This window comes from Triticum dicoccoides, chromosome 5B (genome assembly GCF_002162155.2).
Source record: "Triticum dicoccoides isolate Atlit2015 ecotype Zavitan chromosome 5B, WEW_v2.0, whole genome shotgun sequence".
Classification (NCBI taxonomy): domain Eukaryota; kingdom Viridiplantae; phylum Streptophyta; class Magnoliopsida; order Poales; family Poaceae; genus Triticum; species Triticum dicoccoides.
Window position 1 is genome coordinate 681,513,948 of NC_041389.1, and position 11,058 is coordinate 681,525,005.

At 44.0% G+C, this 11,058-nt stretch overlaps 1 pseudogene; it reads left to right on the forward strand.

The window, feature by feature from the left end:
• The first annotated feature begins 688 nt into the window (after positions 1–688).
• Positions 689–11,058, forward strand: part of LOC119306642 — a 14,104-nt pseudogene continuing 3,734 nt past the window's right edge.

The following is an 11,058-nucleotide window of genomic DNA, read 5'->3' on the forward strand; positions in this document are numbered from 1 at the left end:
TTCATGTGTTTTTCTTGGGCCTGGCCTGGGTGTTCTTTAAGTTTCGTGCGATGCGGGTCGCACAGTGAAAGCAGGAAACCAAATGGGCCACTTTCTTTTCGCGCGGGCTAGGCTGGGCCTAATGCGGGCAACCAAACACGCCCTTGGTATGCTATCCTGCATGGGTGAGAAGCGCGGAAATTGCGCATGATCAAACAAGTCGGCGTCGACGCGTCAATCAATTTTTTGGAAGACCCGTGGATCTCTGCAAACCAAAGCTTAAACCCGCTCGTCCGGTTGCCGTGGCATGCCACACAATGCGTACGGTGGATTAATGACTGATCCATGTGGATGCTGGAACATGGGCCAGGGAAATGATAGAAGGAAACTTCGTTGCTCTAGACGTAGAGATATTTTCAGGATTTCCAGTGGACAGCTGGGCTTGGAATCTGGAAAAACCTGGAAACTTCAGAGTCAGGTCGATCGGCGTATCGAAGATTTGACGATGGGCTCCGTCCGTCTTCGTCGGGGCAAAGGGTGAACACTTGCTGGGAGCGTCAGTGGCAGCTCGCAGTCCGCGTAAACTAGAGAACTTCTGGTGAAAAGTCATACTTACCTTACATAAGTTAACTTGTGTGGAGTACTATATATACCAAGGGAGTTGCTATGTCTAAGCATTGCTAGCTACGACTGGGCAAACGTAGCTAGAATGGCCTTTCCGCCGAAACAGGGACAGCATATTGTCCCATGTCTCTGCAGCATCCTCCTTCTCCTATCGGTCATGTCCTTCTCCCACGCAAAGACGCAGCCGTCCAAATGCCGTGATTTCGATCAGGATCAGCTCAGGGGCAACTACACCATGGACGACGTCAGGTCCGAGTTCTATGTAATGGATTCCGGGGTGCTCCGCAAACTCAACGACTCCGACGTGAACAACACCCGAGTGTTGTCCACCATCGGTATCGCACGACTCTGGCAATTTCGCCACGACACCGACGGGCGGGAGGTCGACGAGGCGTCGTTCAGGGCAACCATCTCATATCAGCCGCTGTGGAACCGGAGCACGTCCCGCCGGGGTGGCCGCCTCACCTTCCTCATCCTCCCTGCTTTGGTGCCACTCAACCGCTCGACCTTGGAGCAACTCTTGGCCAGAGATGTTGGCCCGCTCAACCTCACCGACAACACTACATCGCGCAGCGCCGCCTTCTCCGGCGGCACCATCTCTATCGGGATTGGTGTGCTGTCTAAGCTTACGACCATGGAGATCATGGTTGTCGATATCACTATCGATCCGGTATCAGCTACCTCCCTGTGGATCGACTACGACCATGCAGGGCACAGATTGTCGGTCTACGACCACGAGGACTTCCTAGCCAAACCCATAGCTGAGGTGCCCCTGAACATTACCAGCTTTCCTCCGCAGTCCTTTTTCTTCCTCGTCTCTACGGCGGAGCAGGTACGCAGCTCTCGAGTTCGCTGGAACGCGACGATCGAGTACCTCCCTCAGTACAACGGCTTGCCAAGGAAGGTGGCCATCTTGTCCTCTGTCCTCGGATCCGTAGCTGCCACCGCCTTGATGGCTGTCGGCCTGGCGTGCTACTTCAACTCGAGGTACCGACGGTGGCACAAGGATCTGGACCAGCTCGCCAGGTCCATGGAGCGCCTCCCTGGGATGCCCACGAAGGTGGAGTTCGCAGACATCAAGAAGGCCACCAGCAACTTCCACGAAGCCATGAAGCTCGGCGGTGGCGGGTTTGGAACCGTGTACAGGTGCACGCTCCCAGCAGCAGCTTCCAAGACAGAGCGGCCAATGGACGTGGCCGTCAAGACTCAAGAGGTTCACGCGCGACGTGGAGAACCGACGCTACGACGACTTCCTCGCCGAGGTCAGCATCATCAACAGGCTACGCCACAAGAACATTGTCCCTCTCATCGGTAAGTACATACGAGATGAATTCATGAATATGCGTTACATATTCTCTATTTTTCGAAGTTGTATACATTAATTGTTTTCAACAGAGTGGCAAATTAACTGCCTTGCTTACCATAATACCATTAGATAAAGAATCATCGTTAAAATTCATCAACTTGAAAATAATTATTTGTCAGTCGCACTCCCTTAACTCTTTCACCGATGTGTTCTACTCATCGGCTGGCTGCCAAGTGCCAACCAAATCACTAGCTACTCTCCTTCTAATGTCTTAGAGCATCTCCAACAGCCGCGCTTCGCGCTGCGTGCAAAAAACTTGTTTGTCGTGCGCGCTTCGGTCGGTTTAGCGCGGCCTCCAGCGCTGGCTCCAACGGCCGCGCTATAATGCAGCCCGCGCGGCCACGCTCTTCTCGATGATCATGTTGTGCATGATCACACAAGCGTGCATGATGTACCAAAGCATTTTTTGATTTCAAAATCTAGCCGGTCCTCTCACAATAGCAAATTGGGCTTGCAAAATCTCAAATGTTCTCTCCACATCTTTTCTAGCCGCCGCCTGGGTATTGTGGAAATCAAGATTTTACTTACCTTCCGGCTTTTTCAACGGCTTCACGAAGGTTTGCCACTTTGGATAGATGCCATCCGCTAGATAATAGCCATAGTTGTACGTACGGCCATTTGCTACAAACTGCACCGGTGGCAACTCACCATTTGCAATCTTATTCATCAATGGTGACCGGTTGACAACATTGATGTCATTCAAAGATCCAGACATTCCAAAGAATGCATGCCAAATCCAAGTCTCCTGATCGGCCACCGCTTCAAGGATTATAGTGAAACCCTTTTTTTGGCCGTGGAATTGCCCATGCCATGCCTTTGGACAATTCTTCCAACTCCAATGCATGCAATCTATTGAGCCAAGCATGTCAGGGAAGCCGCGAGATTTGTTCATCGCCAATAGCCTTGTGGCGTCTTCGGCAGTGGGAGATCTCAAATACTCCTCGCCAAACACTTGCACAATTCCCACTGCAAAGCCCTTGACACACATGATGGCTTGGCTCTCACCCATAGCCAAGTGACCATCAACTAGATCAGTCGGGATACCGTATGCCAACATACGCAAAGCGGCTGTCACCTTCAGAAAGGTGCTATGCCCGAGCTCTCCGGCGACATTCCTCCTTTGCTGGAAAAACCGGTCATGGCTCGCTAGTTTCTCTGCAATGCGCCTGAACAAGTCGGTGCTCATCCTAAACCGGCGACAAAAATACGACTCCAGGTATGTGGGATTTTCCACAAAATAGTTCTTCATCAATCTGTTATGGGCATCAATCCTATCTCTCCAAAAAAATTCCCGACCCATAACCGAACCACCGTGCTTCGGTTTTTTATTGATATGCATAGCTATGATCATTGCAAGATCCTCCTGCTCTTTCATATCAAATTCTTCTTCGGAAGAATCATACGACGAATTCATCTACAATGTTCAATACTATACTATAAAAACTACAATTCAAAACATGCACCAAATTCGTGAAGTTTGAGCAATACACACCTTGTAGGCGTTTTGTCAAACACCTTACGGGCGCGATGCGGCAGCGAGCGCTCGGGCGCTGTTCCTCGGACGACGGAGGCGCGCGAGGGCCGGCAGGACTAGGAGGGGGTGGGACGGAAGTGCAGCGGCGCGGGGATAGGCCGGGGAAGCGCCTGAACGGTCGCCAGGGGCGCGGGCGGCGGCGGCGGCGCGGCCGGGTGGGGGGTTGAAGTGGGAGAGCGAGCGCTCGAGTGTGCCGCGCGCGGAAGCAGGCGCCCCAAATACACACCGCGTGATAGTGCATCCGACCGCGCGCCCAACTCGTTATAGCGCACGCGCGGTTTTTGCGCGTCCGCTGGAGCCACCCGCCGCGTCGCGCGCGCGCTAAAACGTCCTAATTTGCGGCGCGGCGCTAGTTTAGCGCGGCTGTTGGAGATGCTCTTAGATATTGACATGATGCTCAATATATACGTTTCTTCAACCACTATGTTTCTACCCATATACGTGGTGGTGGTAGTAGTACAACATTATGAAATTATGCATTAATTATAAAGTATTTTCCATGACAAATCTAAGGATACCTTTTTGTATTGATAAATCTATCTCATACATCAATTGTCCGAGTTAGATAAGTTTATCCGCACACTTCCTAGGAAATTATGCATATCCGAAATATAATATGTGATTGAATTATTGAGAATTTATTTAATTGTATGTCCTTTGGAAACATCCAACAAGCCATGTTAAGATCGAAGATTCAAGAATTTGACTCATATATTTATAATTCAACATATGTTACTGTGTTCTTGAGTAGACGGGAAAGAGCACATCACTCTGATCACCGAGCCATTGGCACATTAACTGTATTGATAATGATTATTTAGATGTTGTTTTTCAAAGGGTCAACAATTCCTATGTCCTAAATAGTTGATCCTCACTATTTATATCATCTTAATATGCACACATGACACCTCATCAAAAGGCTCATCACAAGATGCGCGGGAAACAAATTTCATGTATTAGATCATCTCCAGCATCTTCCTTATTCCCCCAAAAAATTGCGTATAGGGGAAGTTGGCACAAAAAATGCGCTCCCGCAGCTTTCCTATTCTTTTTTAAAAAATGGTAATCACCCAAAAACACCTCATACGATGCATCACTGTCTATAATCTTATTCACGGTGGTAGGAGTCAACCACGTGAACCTTCACGCTTTGGCGCCTCAATAAACACTTCTAGGGAAGGTTTTGTGGGAAGCTACTGGAGATGTTCTTGGTTGAACCCTATAACTTTTATTTAACTCAACATGCACATATCCTACTTCACCGCACATGCCACTTCATCATGGGGCCACCCGGCATGCATGGAAAAATGATTTCCATTATATGATGCTACTTATATTCTATTTTTCTTCAACTATACAACAATAAAATACAATATATATTGTGTAGTTTTAATTCATATATTATTAATCCAAATATTCATATTCCTCACAACCAAATCCCATTGAAATATATTGGAATAACTGATTTCCGCAACAACGTGTGTGGTATTATCTAGCTCCTTAAATGCTTGACCTCTATACAACCGAAAGGTGTTTTTCTTCAAAAAGTCACATGGTATCATCCGTGGGTTCGATATTTGGATGATTTTAGGATGAAGGAAAACAAGAAAATGATGGCTAGAAATATTCTTGGTTCCTGCACTATTTACTGATCACCATGTTTACCAATAATAATCTACTTTTGATCCCTCAACTATTGAGTTAATATCAATTTTGGTCCCTAAATTCTAAAGGCGACAAATTTTACTTATAACTTTCATTAAATGTTCAAGGAATCAATTTCAATACATTTAATATTTATAAAAACTTATAATTTAAATTCATGAAGTAGGAAATAAAAATATCCAATAAAATGTAGATAAAAATCCATAATTATATTAACAAAAACATAAATAAAATTTAATTGAAAAATTCAGAATTTTTTCCAGATTAAAGAAAGAAATGAGAGGAAACACAAATATTTATAAAATGTTTGGGGCACCTAGGTGCCTGGGCACCTATGTGGTTTTTCATTAATGCCTCGTGGATTCAAACCCATTAAATTTTGCATGCAAGATTTTCCATATGTGATACTAGCACGCATGCATTTGTTTCCAAACAATACATACATCCATAACTTCCCTTTCCATGCACGATCATTCTTTATTCTTTCCAAAATAAAAATATATACTTAGTACATACGACATGCTTGATATACCCAAGGTACGGTAGATGGAAATGATATACCAAAGAAATATACAAAAACAAAGGACATACGTATGGAGAACCGATAGAGATACATGGTATGTTGGGCTCAAAGGATATACATAGGTATCACATACTCTCCACTATGTATGAAGAATCGATGGAGATACACGATGTTGGGCTCGATGAAAAAAAAACCACATACGTATGGTCTCATACTGTGGGAATATAATACCTTGTAATTTTCTTAAACGTCTTAAACATGTGTGGGTATATGATACCTTCAATTCTTAAAATATTTACATTGAGTCGCAAGTTTTCGTATGGACGTTATATTATGTTCCCGCAAATAAATTGGATGTTATGTCCTAATTACTGGATATCCATTTTTTGTATGATATATTCATCGTACATATCACATCCTCTCTACTGCGTATAAAGAACTGATGGTTATATATTATTTATTTATTGTGTTGTTTAATAATTTCTAGGCATGTCGATAGCTTTGCTAGTTTTCTTGTTATATCAATTTTTAAAAATATTTGGATATGCCACACTTATTTTTTGGAATACGGTTTATGGGTATGTCACACTTATTTACTTATATAATGTAAAATGCATTGGATATGACATACCCACAATATTTAAAAATATTTGTGGGTATTCGATTCCTTGGAATGCTTTTCTAAAGTGACAAAAGAACGCATTGCATTTTTATGATAGTTTTCTAATAGGTATCTGATAATAAAAGCGGAAAATGTTTCAGCCACGACACAACTGTGGGTATGTGAAATTTATGGATATGCATGAGATATTTGGTCTAATATGTGAACTACGAATTATTCTCCTTGAACACATTACTACCATTTTTTTAGATTAGATAATATTGAAAAATATGACCCACATAACAGTACCATATACCTCCTATTAATACACGCACGAAAAATTATCTCCATATACCTAAGAACATGAACGTATACAAATCATGAGGCATTCATTTCTGATTTCTCTCTCCTATTTCTATTAATGACTCCAAATATGCAACGTCGCCATGCATGTTATTCTCTTTCTTTTTTCTACTACGGAATTGTTCCCATGCATGAGCCATATTTATGGTATCCAATTAGCGATTAATGCATTAATACACATACCCGTTGCAATAGCACACATCTAAATGCAATCGAACAGTGGAAAGGCAAGGAGCCTGTGCACCTAGGTGTCCCAAACTATATATATATATATAGACACACACACACCTAGGTGCCTGGACACCTTGCCTCGCCATCGTCAGATCGTGTTTAGGTGCTGATTTGGAAACCAATATAAATGTATCAATTGCTAATTAATTTGGCAGGTTTTAATTCCTAGACCATCTCATGCATGCATGTCACGTGGTAGAAAAGCTGGGTATTAAGATGCCATAGAGAATAAAAGTTGACATTTACTACTTCCTTATATATCATATATTTCTCCCTTGTATAAGATATTAAATTATGAGTGGTATGTATGACGCATGATTTCATTGGATATATACGAACCCTGCGAATGTACATAATTTTGTTAGTAGGTACTACATACCCGTCTTAGATAGTTTGGAAACAAAATAAAATGTTATAATTTAAAAAAATTGTTGGGCATATACATACCCGCATATGTATATAATTGCGTTAGTAGGTATTAGATACCCTATTAGAAAGTTAGGAAACAAAAACATGTACAAAATTTCATTACTAGAATACTAGGTATTATATAATCGTATTAAATAGTTTAATATTACAGTAAATAATTTACTGAGTATATATACCCACGTATGTGCATAATTTCGTTAGTAGGTATTAGATACCCGTATTAGATAGTTAGGAAACAAAAACATGTACACAATTTTGATACTAGGTATTAGATACTCGTATTAAATAGTTAGAAAACAAAAATAGAATGTAATATTTCAGAAAATAATATACTGAGTATATATACCCACGTATGTACATAATTTCGTCAGTAAGTATTACATACCCGTATTAGATAGTTAGGAAACAAAAATACGCATGTTAGATACCCGTAGTAGTTCAGAAAAAATAATCAAACATTAATACAATTTGGAAGTATGGCAAGTCCTGCATGTCTAATAGTGTAAAATGGAAATAGAATGGAAGTATGGAAAGTCTTGCATGAAGAATAGTTAGGAAACAAATCAAACAGTCATTATGGAGGGATGCATACCTAAAACAATCAAGGTGCCCGGGCACCTAGGTGTCCCAGATAATTTATATGTATATAATCATTACATTTCATAGTTTCCTAAATATTCCAAAACTTTTAAATTTTTCCATTTTTGAAATTCTAGGATTTATATAAAATGGCATTCTAGAATTTTTTATAATATATCATGAATGTTCCTAAACAAATTAAACAATTTTTATTTTCATGATGCTTTCATTTTTAAGTACATATATCTCAATCACGTCATTGCAAATTGTAAGACAATAGGTTTGGGGGAACCGGCTCAACCCTCTAGGGGTGGCCTATCTCATATATATAATGAAGGGGTACAACGTTACATCATACGTACACATACGTATACATATACAGAAGCTATACAGTCTAACACCCTCCCTCAATATTAGCCACTTCCTAAAGAATCTAGAAGGGTAAGATTGCGCTGACAAGTCTCGAACTGTGGTAGAGGCAGTGGCTTGATGAAGATGTCTGCAAGTTGATCTTTGAAAGAGATAAACTCTGTAGTTGCTTCTGAGATACCCGTTGTCGTACCAAATGATAGTCCACTTCAATGTGTTTCGTTCGGATATGGAATACCAGATTAGAAGATAGGTATGTAGCAACAATGTTATCACACCAAAGAATAGGAGACTGTGATTGAGATATACCCAACTCCTAAAGCAAAGACTGTATCCAGATAATTTCTATAGTTGCATTAGCCACAGCCTTATACTCAGCTTCAGTACTGCTACGCGAAACAGTAGGTTATTTCCGAGCACTCCAGGCGATCAAGGTAGAACCAAAGAACACAATATAAACCCCCGTGGATCGCCTGTCATCCGGACTGCCAGCCCAATCCGCATCAGAATACGCCGAAATGACCCCAGAGGGGTTCGGTCGAATGTGCAAACCATAGGACAACATGAAGTGAATGTAGCGCAAAATGCGCTTAACCACAGACCGATGAGTGTCACAAGGTGCCTGGAGATACTGACATACTCTGCTGACAGCAAAGGATATATCTGGACGTGTGATCGTCAAGTACTGCAAACCACCAACAATACTCCTATACTGTGTCGCATCAGCAGAAGTCAGGAGCTCACCATCTACAGCAGTTATCATGTCAGTAGTGGACATAGGTGTAGTAGTCGGTTTGCACTTAAGCATGCCAGCCCGCTGCAACAAATCCAAAGAGTACTTCTTCTGCATCATAACAAGACCATCGGAAAAAGAAGCAACTTCCACACCAAGGAAGTAGTGAAGCTTCCCAAGATCTTTGACCGCAAAATCAGCACCAAGAGACCGAACAAGAGCAGCATCAGCCGACTGAGAGGAACTGACAAGTATAATATCATCCACATAGACCAGCAAATACATGGTAACTTCGGGCCTTTGTAGAATAAATAACGAAGAGTCAGCAGCCGGTGATGCAAAACAATGAGCACGAAGGGCTGTCGCAAGACGAGCATGCCAAGCACGGGGAGCCTGCTTCAGACCATAGAGTGCTTTAGTGAGACGACACAGATAATCAGGACGATCAGGATCAGAGAACCCAGGGGGCTGCCACATATAGACCTCCTCCTCCAGAACACCATGGAGGAAAGCATTCTGCACATCAAGCTGACGAAGAGACCAATCCCGAGTAACTACAAGAGAGAGAAGAAACCTGATAGTAGTAGGTTTAACCACTGGACTGAAGGCGTCTTCATAATCAAGACCATAACGCTGCCGAAAACCTCGAGCAACCAGTCGCGCCTTGTAGCGCTTAATAGACCCATCAGAATGCTTCTTCACTTTGAAAACACATTTAGAATGACATTAACACGGGGTGGTGGCGGAACAAGAGTCCATGTCTTGTTACGAAGAAGAGCATGATACTCCTGCTCCATGGCCTCTCTCCAATGAGGTATACTCAGAGCAGCTTGATACGTACGAGGCTCAGAGGTAGGATCCGCATGAGCAGCAGCCAGACATGCAGCCAACCAAGCAACAGTACCATCAGTGCGCTGTTTGGACTGAAAAACACCACTGCGACTCCGCGTGTGTGGTCGTTGAGGAGCCACTGGAGCCACAGGAGACGGAGAGGACTCAGTGGTTACTGTACTGATTAACGAAGGCGACGACAGCGATGGCAACGCCTCGGCCAGCGACGAAGATGCCTCAGTGGGCACAAGCGAGAGCACACCGGAGCCAGGTGAGCTCGGCCCAGGCAAGCACGGCCCAGGCGAGACCGGCGTGGCAGGCCGAGGGGGCGACGGGACCGGAGTAGCAAGCCGAAGTGGCGAGGCCGGCCCAGGGGCCAGAGACGCCGAGTCGGGCAACCGAGGCACCAGGGGCGCCGAGCCGGTCGGCCCAGGAGCCAAAGGCACCGACGCAGGCGGGACAGAGGCCAGAGGCACCGGTCCAGAGGCCCGGGGCGTCGAAGCACCCGGCGTGGTGGGGCGATCGGTCGAACATGCATGGGAATGAGGACCAAGGCCATGCAGGGACGCACCCTGATCGTCGTTAGCCGCAGGTAAGACCAGCAAGGGAGACGATGGCGCCTCCAAAATTTCCAAACGAGCCCCACGTCCAGTGCCTACACCATGGTTAGGCAACAATATAGGAGAGTATGCAACATCATCAAATTGGTCAGAGGCAACAAAGGATGAATGCAAAGATGGTGGTTCAGCAGTGGACACGGGAAGTTTGGCAAAGGGAAAAACATGCTCATCAAACACGACGTCCCGAGATATATAAACATGATTGGTGGGAACATGAAGACATTTGTAACCTTTATGAAGAGAGCTATAGCCAAGAAAAACACACTTCTTGGAGCGAAACTCAAGCTTGCGCTTGTTATACGGGCGGAGATGCGGCCAACAAGCACACCCAAAACCTTGAAAAATGTATAATCAGGTTGCTCATTAAGGAGAACTTAAATGGGAGTCTTCATATTCAAAACACGAGTGGGAGTATGATTTATGAGAAAACATGCAGTGGTGAAAGCATCACTCCAGAACCGAAACGGAATCGATGCATGGACGAAGAGAGTAAGACCAGTTTCAACAATGTGACGATGCTTACGTTCCACAGAACCATTATGTTGATGTGTATGTGGACATGCTAAACGGTGAGCGATCCCAAGCAACTGAACGTAGGAGTTGAGGTTGCG